General features: G+C 38.0%; 1 long non-coding RNA gene across 1 annotated transcript; it reads right to left on the bottom strand.

Moving 5' to 3' along the window:
• Positions 1 to 6,933: 6,933 nt before the first annotated feature.
• LOC136837104 (uncharacterized) lies at positions 6,934 to 13,038 on the bottom strand. Its single transcript, XR_010852583.1, has 3 exons — positions 11,322 to 13,038; positions 8,377 to 10,264; positions 6,934 to 7,470 (listed from the first exon to the last, which is right to left on the bottom strand). It is a non-coding gene; the product is annotated as an uncharacterized lncRNA (long non-coding RNA).
• Positions 13,039 to 15,035: the final 1,997 nt, after the last annotated feature.

Here is a 15,035-nt window from a genome sequence, read left to right on the forward strand (position 1 = left end):
TAAAGGTGAAAGTATCACACAATGACAAATTTTCTGAAAGAAAAGAGTGCCACAACAAACTCCCCAAAACTTCAGACAGTGATATGTGAAAGTATTGCAGACTAAGACTCTAAAACCAAAACTATCATAAACCAAGAGAGACTCTAAACCAATATCTGACAGTAGAAAGTCTTCCTGAATCCTAATTGATCTTGATCTAGTCTTTTTCTTAAATTCTGGACTCGTTTCAAACACCAGAACTATCCTGTGCTTGAAACTTTGCATCGTGTATTCAGAAGATTAATCCTGATTCTATCATCGAGCACTGAAAAAGACAGTTTCAGATTATCACCAGCAAGGCCTGGAGCCTGAACTCCAGTGTCAATAAAAATCCAGGTTATCACAATCACTGTCTAAATGTTCAACACCAGTATTCCCAAACTAACTCTGTCTGTATTCCATACTCCTTTGTCATAAACCACTTTTTTTTTTTAAAGTTCTACATGATGTACCTTCACAGTCACTATCCTAATCCTGTACACCAATATCTACTCTTACAAACTGGAAAAATTAAGCACAACTCTTATCATTAACCAAACTTATTCTCAGCATTGCTTTAAAAACACCAAACTTCGATCTATCTCGTATTCCAGACATTTACAATAATGGAATAACACTTTGAATCCAAGGCATCACGAGCAAGAACTTGATTAAACCACAAAACCACAAACCAACATCATAAAAAAGGACTTATCTAATCCTAAATTACATATCAGTAGGCTTCCTGAATGACATTACCGTATCAACACTCAGAAAACCTCTGCACAATCCCACTGACATCTAGAAAGGTAAGTTGCACATCATTATAAAACCAACAAAATTTCTAACCCCAAGACCAGGCATATCAACTGTAAAATCAGATGACATTCTAGTGACTTCTCAAAGGTACCATGACTCAGGAAGGCCTGCCTAGAAAAATTCTGGAGCAATGAAAAGGCTACACCAGTTATACATCTGAATGTCTACATAATTTTGGAGCAATGAAAAGGCTACACCAGTTATACATCTGAATGTCCACATAATTTTGGAGCAATGAAAAGGCTAAACCAGTTAAACATCTGAATGTCCACATAATTTTGGAGCAATGAAAAGGCTACACCAGTTATACATCTGAATGTCCACATAATTTTGGAGCAATGAAAAGGCTACACCACATCTGAATGTCCACAAATTTTGGAGCAATGAAAAGGCTACACCAGTTATGCATCTGAATGTCCACAATTTTGGAGCAATGAAAAGGCTACACCAGTTGTATATACATCTGAATGTCCACAATTTTGGAGCAATGAAAAGGCTACACCAGTTATACATCCGAATGTCCACAATTTTGGAGCAATGAAAAGGCTACACTAGCTATACATCTGAATGTCCACATAGCAATAAAATCAAGAATCTAATTAATTATTCTCTCAGCAACAAAATGGCCCAGACAGTACTATACCACCTTTAGGCACCTCACATCAGGGACGTGCATCTCCAGTTCTGAGAGCCAACACAAATCTCAGCAAACTTATACAACATTTCCACTGTCTAGAAACCTTATGAGGAAACCTGTCAGCGTCTGAAGCCACTTAGCCATTGTAAAATGACGTAAACATTTAAAAAATCTGCATTAAGATTTGCAGCAATTTCTGTAAGGAAATGACAACTAGCCTCGCCATGACGTCTGATGCATCTAAATCTTAGTGTTCGTGGGAATACGTTCTATAGAAATTAAGCTTTACATTAGAAAGGTAACCTAGAAATGAGAAACAGTTTCCTCTTCCACTTAAATGGCAAGGAAAGCATTTGTTTTAAACGTGTATTACCTCTCACAGCCTCAAAATCTCTGCAGACCTTTTGTTAAAGTCTTCAGTTTTAGTGTTATAACCATTCCAATATATCAAAGGCCACATTATTACACATTAATAGTCCGATTCTGTCCATTTTAAGTCAAAGATTTTCATAAACATTCTTGCAAGATTAACACACACCCAATTCTGTCTAATTAACTGACGATGTTATGAACTTTGTAAGGTTTCTCACACAGACTTCTAAAACTGGCCATCGCGGTATTTATCCCTCCTTTATTTCAAATACACGAATGCAATGCCAACCCTAAGACGAGAAGGCGTTTGAGCCCCAAGCTGGTACCCCCTTTTGGAACGACGGCATGTGTCCGAGATATAATCAAAGGTTTGGTTATATACGTGAGCAGGAGGATAACTTTTAACTTTCCAAATGTTCTGATAAAGTTACTTTAGAAGTCTTGAGATCTGGTAGGATATAAATGACATTCCGTACTTAGAGAAAAACTTGTGAAACTGTTCCATGTAAACTACTATCAAAAAACCAGCGTGTGACAATTAATCGAATCTAACATCAGCAAAAATAAATTCTGCCCACGAAAATAAACTGTCTAATCCAGGTAAATAATGTTCTATAAGTTAGAATCTTCCATAGTACCAGCAAGTTTACATCAATTAGGCCAGGATATGGTATTTGAAATAACAAAATCTAATGATTGAATTATAAGCAAAACGTGACAATGCAGAAGAGTAATTTCCCCGAAATGAGGACTTTTCTTGGATAATAATCTAAGATTTTGAAGTCATTCATATAGAGAACTTTTGCAATTTTAGTCAATCATCCACATAAAAAATTAATCAGTTTCATATACAAGTACCTCTGAAGACGGATCAAATATTCCTATCCAAAATGAATACAAGCAAATGTATACACAGCTCTAAGGAAAGAATTCTGATAGCTACAACGCCAACAGTGCAATGGAAACACATTCGAAAATATATAAATCATAACCACAAGTTTTTTACTTAATGTTCCTCGTTTTCTATGATATTCAATACAGACTCGGATTCTGTAACAAGACGTGGGAAAAAAATCCATCATGAAATCTCAAGAAAACGGAACACAGAATTTCAAAATGTTTGAAAATCGTAGATTTTCTTACTAGTTATTCATAGAAAAATGACATTGGGATTGTTTTTGGCCATGATACATCTTTTGGTACAAAAATTCTGGCAACACAAATCTACAGGGTCAGTACACCATATCAAGACACGACATGCCAAGCAAGAACTTGCTCATGCACAAACACAGTCATAAGAGTATTCGTAAGTTAAGGATTATCTCAGTAGCAACCTTTTGACACCCACCTTGGACTTTCTGTACAATAACATCATTCTTTGACATTTGAAATGGTCTAACAGGCCTCCCTGGTGTAGACATCTGGGAAAACACAAGTGAAGTTTCTGAAAGGCATTTTCCCCATCTCGGCCAATCAGCTGCTGTCAGCTTAGAAAACTTAAGCCCTTTGGGTCGGCTCCAAAGCTGGTAACCGACTGGCTGTATACCTCCTGCTGGGGGCATTCCCTCCTTCGGGGCACTGCAATGCTGACCCCAGGGAGTCCTTTATTTTAAGTTGTATTTTCCATTTTTCTATATACACAGCATATACACATATATAATGTGAGGACTTCTGTATTTCAACTTTCTTTCCCTATAATGAGCAACAATTCTTAGATTTCTTCACATGGTTCAGGTTTACTTATCAATGTTTATTTTTTGACAGACACTGCTCTAGTTCTCACTTTGTGTACAGCACTAAAAAAAAAAAGCCTCCTTTCTCAAATATTAGCATAAGGTGAAACTCCTAAACTAACCACATTACAAAACATGAACTACACCAAATTTACGACAAAAACTTTGGAATTAACTTCAGATTATAGTGACCAAATAAGATGTCTTTGCAGCTAATGATTTACCTGAGATTTATCCTCGAAAAATCTAAGCTCCAAATATCTGTCATCATGTACAAATGGACACCTTTAAGTGTGTAGTTTACGTGCGTGTTTAGAGTAAGAATATAAGTGTATGAGTCAGGTACCTAATCCCTGTGCCTGGAAGTAGTGGCAGAAACTTCTTGGAGTGTAGTATAAGTGTGTAGTTCATGTTTGTGTTTAGAGTAAGACTATAAGTGTGAAAATGGTAAGAGTGAGGTCTTTAATCCCTGTGTCTGGAAGTAAGGGCAAAAACACCTTGGTGTACAGTGTGAGTATGTGTTGGGGTGGGGGAGGCTGGATTTCAGCAAAGCATATGAAGTGTCCATAGAATCCTCCAGTAGAGAATGCTGCTTTAAAACTTGAGAGGCGTACAAGGCAGCTTAGGAAAACTATGTAATGATTCTTCATTGAACCGTATAAAGACTTTGGCAAGGCATAAAATGTGTAGAGGAGCTTCAGTGAAACAGAGAGAGAGAGAGAGAGAGAGAGAGAGAGAGAGAGAGAGAGAGAGAGAGAGAGAGAGAGAGAGAGAGAGAGAGAGAGAGAATGAAATCTCTCTCCAGCAGAAGCATATAGACTTTATTATAGCATGAAACGTGCAGGGTTTTTGCTCCCAAGTGTCACAGTGACCAGAACTGCTTCTACAGTGTAAAAGGAGTGCAATTTTTTTGAGCTTCCAAGTTGTGCTGTAGGTTTGCAAAGTGTTTGCATGTAACAACTTTAACAGGAGACTGAAGAAATGCCTTTGTAAGTGTGCGATTTCAAGTTCACATAAAGGAGTCTAGTCAGAATGGAAAGTTGAGAGGAAGAAGTAAGAACAATGTCTTAGATATTTATATGACTTTACAAAAAATAATTGCAAAAAATATGAGCACTTCAGGTTTCTGCAAAAGTTGGCCAATGTGTATAAACTGTCTAGCCATGAGTTTCCACATTCAAAGATTATCTAACCTAGACTGCAATGTCCACATGGTGTACCGCAAACAAGGAGAAATTGCATACTGCAAAAATTTTCTTAATTTTTGGTTGTGCTGTGAAATAACAATGGCAATAATTGCATATTCTAGCTAAATGAGGGAAAAGACTTGATGAGAACTTTGATAAAAGCTGAAATGCAGAAGTCCTTTTACAATACAATCAGTACACAAAATACAATTTGGTATACAGTTATTTTCCCATAAATAAAATTTTCAAGTTAGATTTTGAACATTAACAGTTAACTTAATCTTTATCTCATCAAATGACTGAATTTCAATGGGTATTGATGGAACATTAACACACAAAAAACGAGAAAATTGACTCATACTTTAACCTAAAATAATCTCCATATGTCAAGACACTGTTGCATTCGTTATTCTAAAATTTACAAAACCTACAACACACAAATAATAAACGAGACTTTCTCAAGCAATTTACGTAAATAAAAAAAGCCAAAAGCTTGCAAAAGATTTACCCTTTTATAATGTGCCTACACAGTCCAAACTGACTGAGTTAAAAAGCTGAGACAGAACTCTTCTGACAAGATTTCACTTTTGACAACTATTCTAAATTCCTGACACGACCTGTACTTGACAAGGAGACTTGTTGACATGGCTTCATTGTGAGTCACTTTGGGAAAGTATTCTCATAACCAGAGTCCCTAACTAATAGTACTTAATTAAACAGCAGCTATCTTAATTCCTAAGAAATGAATTTCCCTCTCACAGAAAAGGTCTGGAAAATATTTAGTGCCCAACAAAAATGTTATTGATTAGATGTCAAGATTATTTTAATCTTTCCAGAAAGTCCACTTATCAATGCAACATTAAGACGAATAAACCCTTCACATAATTAAGTGTGTTTATTAATTCATACACCAAGAATATCCTTGTCAAAGTCCCCACGAAAAAGCACTTTTGACTTTACTTATTCATGCACCTAAGATACCACTGCTGATAATACCTGACCTCATCTAGAGGAACGCTTTGAGTTGAGTTTACTTAGTGATCCATTTACCTAGAATATAATCTTCAGAAAAATACCCAATTACCCTCAAGTCATGCATTCAATCTAAGGAGTGCCTGAATCATTTACCTAAAACCTTCACATGCCAGCCTTAGTGTCTTGAAATATGCAGAGATGCCATGACAATACAATTTTGATAAATTACGCTCCAATATTTACAACATTGACTTTGAAAGGTTTATGCTTAATGTTAAGCAAGAAGCATTATCATCATGGCAAGCTTTGTACAACATTCACAGTTTTGTTTAATTTCTTTAAAAGAATGACAAGTTCTATATGTCATCAAATTGGGTTCTATATGTCACCAAATTTGTGTTAAACTAACAAACTAATTTTGAAATACTTCCAGCATTAACAGTGCAAACGTGTAATGCCTTAGGCTGATATCTCTCCTCTGTATTTAACAACACCTAAGTTTTGAAGTTGAAGTACAAAAGCTTACATAACATTACAGTAAGGCAAGTCCTCAAAACTAACATTAAATTCTTTTCAAAGGAAATCTGATATAAATCAATGAACAAACAAACTATGGATTAGGGCTACGAGGAGTATAGAGAATCTTAACTCCACGTCCTCATTACGATGGAAGCTAGTTGAATATCATCTCTGAGACTCACTAAAGAAAAAGTAACAGAAATCATTTGAACTTCTGCGAAAAATATCACCTATTCTATGAAGGTTAATACCTCAGGGTTGATTCCACACAATTCTTCTTAACAATACTGACCAACACGAAGATATTGCATGAATTCAGTAAAGCCTATTCTTTCTAAATAATGCCTTTTTGCTATTGATAATTTTTGAAATTCAGGAAAATTGTTGAAAATAGTAAGCATACCCTTCTTATATCTCATGTGATCTTCGTACCCAGACAAGAGCAAATCAAAATAAATTTGAAGACAAAACTATTCTTAAATATGGGTTCCTTCTCGATATGAAATAGAATGTAGCCATGACTATTCAATAGCTGTTATTATGATAACATGAAATTCATGTCTAATATTATGCAACATGAAGTACCCTTAACTATCTGATAGCTGATGTTAAACTAATGAATACTATGCTTAAAATTATATATCCAGGAATGCAATTTACTTGCTAGCTGATGTTCACACTCCTTAGAAATTCAAGCGAAGACTTTATATTTCAAGACATAGCTGTACCAAACTTATTAGATACTTAAATAAAACAAAATGTAGGCTATCATGAAATACAGTACTAGTAGCAGGTGTAGATAAAAAAATAGAAATCCTGAATCACAGTGAACTCTCTCAGACAACAAAGACCCCTGCAGTTCCTAACTAGAAATTACTAGAAGCAAAGCCGAGTTTGACTCAATCTTGGGTCAACAGGAACTGTTTTGACTGATAAAACACCTAAACAATACCATAAATTCAACCCTATCCTTTTTCTAATGGTCTAAGAAAAGATTGTCATCTCTCTACAGTAAAGTACGCATCTTTCGAACATTCATGTAAATGAGGCCATTTTCTCTGCACTCTGGTACAAATTTCATGAACATAAAAGTAGTCGACTCTCATGGTCAGAGTTCTTCTTTCATAGCCGATTCTGGTGGTATTGCAAGCTGAGGCTGGAGTCTGCTTAAATTTGTCTCATTAGTGCTTGCATCTGCTGGAGACACTTCCTGAAAAGATGAGGAAGAAGTTAATGACATCATGTCACGCTGGGGTTTTACGTCTTTACAAGGTATTAAGATAAAAAGGCAATTCGTTATGAAAGGGCACCGGGTATCTAAGCATCCTATTGCTATGCCCTTTTACCAAAAGGGGCAGAGATGGGGCAGAGATGGGACAGAGTCGTTTTAGACCAATTTTGACTGTCTATAGTCTTCTATCAAGGACATCCTAACGAAATGAAATTTTAAATGTTCCCAACTACAGTAAATACTAATTCAAAATTGGGTTGCAATACAAACCTCACTGCAATGAAAAGTGAGACGCTTCTTAAAATTTTAAATAGCAAATTACAGTAAACAGTTACGTATCTTCATTAAATATGATTAATATTGCTACTTGGGTCTGGCTATAACGTCTGTAAGACCACTTCAGCAGTTTCCCATAGTTTGGGGAGATTTCTAGGCACCAGTAATGTCCCCTCTCTTTCCAATTTCTCTTGAACCACCCTTTACTTGGTTCAATCTTGGTCTTTTTTCCAAAAGAGTGTCATTGACTGCTGTCACTAATTGAATATCTCACGGTACTCGTAAAGACCGAACTATTATATAGAGTACACCAGAGCCGACCCATAATCACTAAAGCATAGCAGAGAAAATCAAGCTAGCCTTCCTGAACGCCAAAACTCCACAATACCAAGATTTATTTTATATACAAGGTGAGTGTCCTATCAAAATGCAGTCACTCAGTATTGATTCAGATCAAAAGCGTTCCGTATTTTCAAGAAAATTTCCTAGCTATCTACTTTCGTATTCATGTTCGTAGGATAAAGAGGAACTTCAGTATTGCACTCTACCTGAACAGTCTCCCTGAAGGCTAAAACAGAATTTCGTACTCATAAATACTTGAAGACTCACCAGGATAATCAAGGATTTCATGGCTTAACCAGTACTAAGGTTTCTCCCTTCCCCTTTGGTTAAGGCATTCCCTATTATTGGCCTTCGTTTAGTTCATCAGGCAGGTCCTTACACCAGCTATTGTGTATTGTTGTCTTGAAAAACTAATGTACTTCTCCTGTATCACAAAACTCCTTGGTGTTTCTATTTTCATATCTCACTCCTCCCAGATCCTGTGTGCAGACATACTTGAAAGTAGTTTAGTAAAGGTGGATTCACACATATTTCTCTAAATTTCCTGCTTTATATCTTTAGTTCTTCCGGGAGATCAAGTACTCCTACACCACCTTTTTCATTTTGCTCTTGACACAGGATTAAATCCATGGGTGGCCAGTAACATTTCGTTAAGTTTTCAATTTTTATGTTACTTAAACAGGCAAGTTTTTATTGCTAGTAACATATAGGTCCAAGTGCTTTTAATCAGTCTTGTTAACAGTCTAGTTTTCACTGGCTGAAGGTTAAAAACTGTATTCTGACTTGAAGCTGTTTCTGTGTTCTTCTTGTCCTAAACTATATAGATTTTTCTTGTGGCAAGTGGTCAGTGATATAAAATATAGCTTCAGTTGCAATTATAGTCTCAACTTATGGTCTTTCTTGCATTCATGCTATTTTATTATGTGGGGTCTGGCAGGGCCAAGGCACTTGAAACTTGATACACCTTAAATCATGGACTCAGCAGCTTAACAAACCACCAGTCATAGACAATGTGTGGGAATGGTTCTACTGTTGCACTACACAGGATTCATGAGATAACGGCCCAGGTGGCAGTGTGGTATCCTCTAGGGAGTTATTTGTGCTCTTGATGTGTGTGCTATGGGGGTTGCACCATGATTGCCATCTGCAGCCTGGGTTGAACTGACTATCGAAGGTCCATCTGTTTAGTGGTCTAGTAACACCGAGCACTCTGCTTTCGGCATTTGGGGTCCAATCGCCTTTGGGAAGAGTGGCCATCTAATGGGACTGTTGAGACAATGAAGCTTAGGGTCTCTGCTAGGTACATTCTAACCACTAGCTTGACTTCACCAGCAAGTGAAGGTGAGAAGTTGCCATGCAGTGGAGGGGTCACAGCCAAAATGCCAATACACTGCTACTCTTGGGGTTTACTTTACTTGATTGCTGTGGGGTGGGGTGGTCTGGGATGTTTACTCTGTAAGAAAGACAATGTAGGTCTTTGGCACTGGGTGTGTGGCTTTCTATGAATGAGACTCAATGGTGGCTCGCCCTTTGTGTTGGGTGTAACCCCAGCACAGATAAGTCGTGTACCCATTCCTGTGGAGTGATGACTTCAAGGGGTGTCACTGCAACCTTGATGAGTACATGATCCTGTAAATCTTGACTCTAATCTGATGATGTAGAGAAACATCAGTGGTATGGCCTAAGTAGGAGGCAACAAGATTTGTCATGTGGCAGACAGTGAAATATCACTAACCTGATCGTTCCTCTGCTTACTCAGTGAAATGGAAATGTAGCCTTACGTAGGCCAAACAGTTGCCAATCTTTCAAGCTTTGGGGGAAAGTTGAACAGTATCTTAGGACACCTGATTTCTGCGTTGCTTAATTATGTGTGATTTCAGTGATGACTGTCCGTCAACTTTCTCGAAATAATTAACTTGCATCCTACCTTTATTTTCTTCATAACAGAGTTATCGATGTCATAAGCTATGTTTTTGCTCCTTTTATCCAGCAGCAGTAATTTTGACAGTAGTCTTCTCATAGTTTTTTAAAGCTTGTGGTATTTTGTAAAAATTCCATGTGTTGTGAATCGTCTTCTGCCTGCTTTGTACACCATCAGAATACTACTTCGAAGCTGTTTTCTTTCATTTCACCGAGGAAGAACTGTAGCAATAACCTGCAAAGGAAAAAAACTCTGTAGAGAGCAAAACTCACTTGAATACGGAATGGTAAAGCTTCAACCTTCCGCTAATGAGCTTAATGGAGTATAGTTCTTCCACATACCTCCTGACTTTAGGCAGCGTAGTGTGGAATGTAAGTGACATCAATTAGAATGAAAATAGAAAAAGCTCAGTACAAATTGTATTGTAAAACTGATGTACTTGATTGCGAGTAGCCAGAAAACATTAATAAATGCTGGAAAAGGCAGCTTCAAAAAACTTCCCTGACAGATGTGTAATGAGGGTGTTAGGTTGTAGAATTAGAATGCAACAACAGCCGAAAAGGTGAAATATGATAAATATACCCTTTAGCTAATGCAATGGTATTGTGACGCTGTCTTAACGAGATGCTGGGAGTCTCTTTTGAAAACAGATCAGAAATTCCTGCCAAAATCCTGTGGGCTGTAACTGATTAGTATCAAGAAACCAGTGTCAGAAAGGACAACTTCACGAGAAACAACAGAGACCAGTTGTTTCCATTTTGCCTGCGTTCAGTAACAGCACTAAACCAACTTTGTGATGTTAGACAGGTTCTATAAACACAGAATGAACATTTATACTAAATATACTGAGCAAGACACTCCTAATATTCAATATCAAACCAGAATCTGATCATGAAAGGAACAGGCTTCGTAAGAATGTTGTTCTGTCTTACGGAGTCAATGTAGCATTTTCGTACTGACTATAGCTATTAGACCGTTCAAAAATGAACTAAGAATAATTCAGTTCCTGACCCTATTTATGACGTTTGTATAATTTAACATGACACTTCTGATGAAATGTTTAGCATTTAGCATTGATTGAATTTTATCATCATTCTTATCTCAAGGTTCATACGTTTAAATAAGAACTATGTATACAAAACCTTCAATAACGTCAGAGTTTTTATGACAAGTGATTTATGCATTTTCTACTATATGCAAATATCTCAGCATTCGTATCCACCCTCGAGTCATAGATTGATTAATGGGTCCGTTGAAGATGATCCAGCCAAATAGAAAGAAATAAACTCACCGATTACGATGGGTGAATCCTGCCCTGTCGCTAAGGTTGAACAGCAGCATTCTGTACCTGGTACCTGGTTCCTGGTCCTTTTTAGTGGTCCTGGCTCCTGATCTTTTTTATTGGTCCTTGGTTCCTGGTCCTTATTTATTGTTCCCTGGTTCCTGGTCCTTGGTTCCTGGTCCTTATTTATTGTTCCCTGGTTCCTGGTCCTTGGTTCCTGATCTTTTTATTGGTCCCTGGTTCCTGGTCCTTGGTTCCTGATCCTTCTTACTGGTCCCTGGTTCCTGGTCCTTGGTTCCTGGTCCCTGGTTCCTGGTCCTTGGTTCCTGGTCCTTTTCATTGGTCCCTGGTTCCTGGTCCTTGGTTCCTGGTTCCTGATCCTTTTCATTGGTCCTTGGTTCCTGGTCCCTGATCCTTTTTATTGGTCCCTGGTTCCTGGTCCTTGGTTCCTGGTTCCTAATCCTTTTCATTAGTCCTTGGTTCTTGGTCCCTGATCCTTTTTATTGGTCCCTGGTTCCTGGTCCTTGTTATTGGTCCATGGTTCCTGGTTCCTGGTCCTTTTACTGGTCCCTGGTTCCTGGTCCTTTTAATTGATCCCTGGTTCCTGGTCCTTTTTATTGGTCCCTGGTTCCTGGTCCTTGGTTCCTGGCCCTTGGTTCCTGGTTCCTGATCCTTTTCATTGGTCCTTGGTTCCTGGTTCCTGATCCTTTTCATTGGTCCTTGGTTCCTGGTTCCTGATCCTTTTCATTGGTCCCTGGTTCCTGGTCCTTTTTATTGGTCCCTGGTTCCTGGTCCTTTTACTGGTCCCTGGTTCCTGGTCCCTGGTTCCGGATTCTTTTTATTGGTCCCCGGTTCCTGGTCCTTGGTTTCTGGTCCTTGGTTTCTGGTCCTTGGTTACTGATCCTTGTTGTTGGTCCCTAGTTCCCTGATACTTTTTATTGGTCCCTGGTTTTTGGTGCTTGGTTCCTGGTCCCTGGTTCCGAGTTCCTGGAGTCATTTCTATACATCTATAAAGTCGCTTTGATACAACCCAGTTCGTTTCAATGAAGTCAACACTTAATTAAATGATTCACCAAAAAACCGATCTGGCTCCAATCTGGTTCCCCTAAAAAAGAAGCGAGTTTTTAGCTCCATCTTTTTCATCAAAAAAGGTCTTACTTGCTTTATAGAAACGGACATTTAACCTGACGCCTAGTGTTGTAGTAAACATTAAATTTACGAATTAAAACTATAACAAAGTTAACATGATTAAGATATCTAGTATCGAGATCATCCTATTGCTGTTTTTGACTCATAATTTCGCGATTCCAATTTGCTAAAAATATCTCAATTTAACGTCTTCGTTTTCAGAAACTAAACTTACTCATTGAGTTTGCAATTCTAATTTAACCCCCTCCCCTTTCCACTCCAACAAAAATTCAAGCAAAAGTACGAAATGGCATTAACAAATATTAATAGATTCGCTATAATGGATTACGTCATATTTTCACTTTACTGGGGGATATATCTTAGCTCTCTGGTGATGGACTGAGTTGACAGGTTGACAGGATTCAAAAGTTAAAACTATCATCTAATTTTTCCTTCTGTTTGAGAGATACGCCAACTCTTGACACGACCGATTGATTCATCCCGTGGCCTTGGCTTGTATCAAATCGAATTTTTGGATGTATAGAAACGACTGGAAGAAGCGAGGCGGCCTTAGGATTAAGCTTTCAAGCAAAGCCTTTCCTTCCTTCCTTCCTTCTAAGCGACAGTCATTCAGTTGGTATTGTAAACAAAAAAATTATCTACATTAACGACAACTTATTCATCTATCTGAAAAATTTCCATATTAATGATTACAGGTGAATAAGTGATAGTCATTCATTTGGTATTAGGCCTATGTCGATTTGCAAATAAAACCTTCATTCGGCATTAGGCCTATGTCGGTTTGCAAATAAAAGTTTCATTCGGCATTAGGCCTATGTCGGTTTGCAAATAAAACTTTCATTCGGCATTAGGCCTATGTCGATTTGCAAATAAAACTTTCATTCGGCATTAGGCCTATATCGATTTGCAAATAAAACTTTCATTTGGCATTAGGCCTATGTCGATTTGCAAATAAAACTTTCATTTGGCATTAGGCCTATGTCGATTTACAAATAAAACTAACTAATAAACTGGATAAGGCGGAAAATAACTATCTACTTTCTGCTAATAACATAAAAAAAAAAAGGTCGCAAACTTCCTATCCTTTGTGTTGAAAAATTCCCATGACTAGAGCATTCAAAAGATTTTCACGCTAATTTAAAAGTCACACCAACAGTTGATCACATTTTCAACTCCGGTTTGTAGAACAGCAATGAATTAACCATTTGCCACCTTCCTGTAATAATCAGATACTTTCCCCAAAGAGGCAAAGTGATCAAGAGAAACAAGTATGACACTATAAGATTTCACCATAAATAACTAATAAGCTTGATGCATGGTGCAAAATGCTTCAAGAAAATTCCTGTCAAGCTGATAAATTGAAAAAAAATTCTTGGTATTCTAAGCAAGTGTATCTGTTTCCTGTTGAGAGGGTCTATAGCTCTTTGCTGAATTCGTAATGGCTGCATAAATACATCATATTCTGATACATGAATATACCAAGAAAGTGACATAGGTCTAATCATTTAAGACTGGTAAACACTCTTGCAGCTAATAAGATACATGCTAGGAATCACTTCAGGTTCCTGGGCTACAGGCGTGCCTGTCCTTCCCTTACAAGAACAATATCTCCTCTTGAAAAGTGAAATGCAGGACCATGGCCATTAACCATCTACTAATACCGCGAGTAAAAGGTTTGAAAGGTGTAACAGGAGGAAGACCTCAAAGCAGTTGCACTATGAATCAACTGTTAGGAGAGGGTGGAAATTAGACTGAAGAAAGTGAACACGAAAGGAGGTACAGTGAAAGGAACGAAAGGGGTTGCAGCTAGGGGCCGAAGGCACGCTGCAAAGAAACTTAAGTAATGCCTACAGTGCACCGCATGAGGTGCACTGACAGCACTAACCACCTACGGGGTTCATTTACATATGGACACCCTTAACGACAACAGCAGCATTCAGGCATTCCTTCCGATCTAACCTCAGTTAAAGCCTATAGCCTATTTCCCTGGTAAAGTCTTTGTACAATAATATTCCAGTCGCCACACTGACTTACCTAAATTATGAAGAAAACAGTACATAAATAAAAGTAACATTCACCTTTATTTGCCCAGGGTACCCTCAGCAATCATGCCACCGTGATACCGCCTGAGATGTATGCTAGTATTGCACCAGCCCTGGTTTTTTTGCCATGCCCCTAGATTAGGTTAGGTTAAGTAAGGTTAGGTTGGGTTAGGTTACATGGATGAACGGTTCCTCACGTAATTTGGGTATGGGAAACAATGGGATTGCTTTCAAGAATATTCCATGGTTAGTTTTTAAGACATGGCGTCCCGCTTTTTTCTGGGAAAGGTCTCGTCACTCGGTTAAGTCTGGGGAAAATGCGGACTTTAAACCTCACTACTGAACCACCTGACAACAACAACTGTCAATGCGTAAGGAAATACGACATAAAAACGAAATACCTTTGTCACCCAGAAACACCTACGATGTAAATGACACCAGATAAATAGGAAAGCTTCAAAGAATTTCAGGCATTAACGCTTGTACGTCCACCTCGTCTCGAGCAAGACACTGACTAAGTCACTCAACTGCG

The sequence above is a fragment of the Macrobrachium rosenbergii genome, chromosome 57 (genome assembly GCF_040412425.1).
Source record: "Macrobrachium rosenbergii isolate ZJJX-2024 chromosome 57, ASM4041242v1, whole genome shotgun sequence".
In the NCBI taxonomy this organism is placed as follows: Eukaryota; Metazoa; Arthropoda; class Malacostraca; order Decapoda; family Palaemonidae; genus Macrobrachium; species Macrobrachium rosenbergii.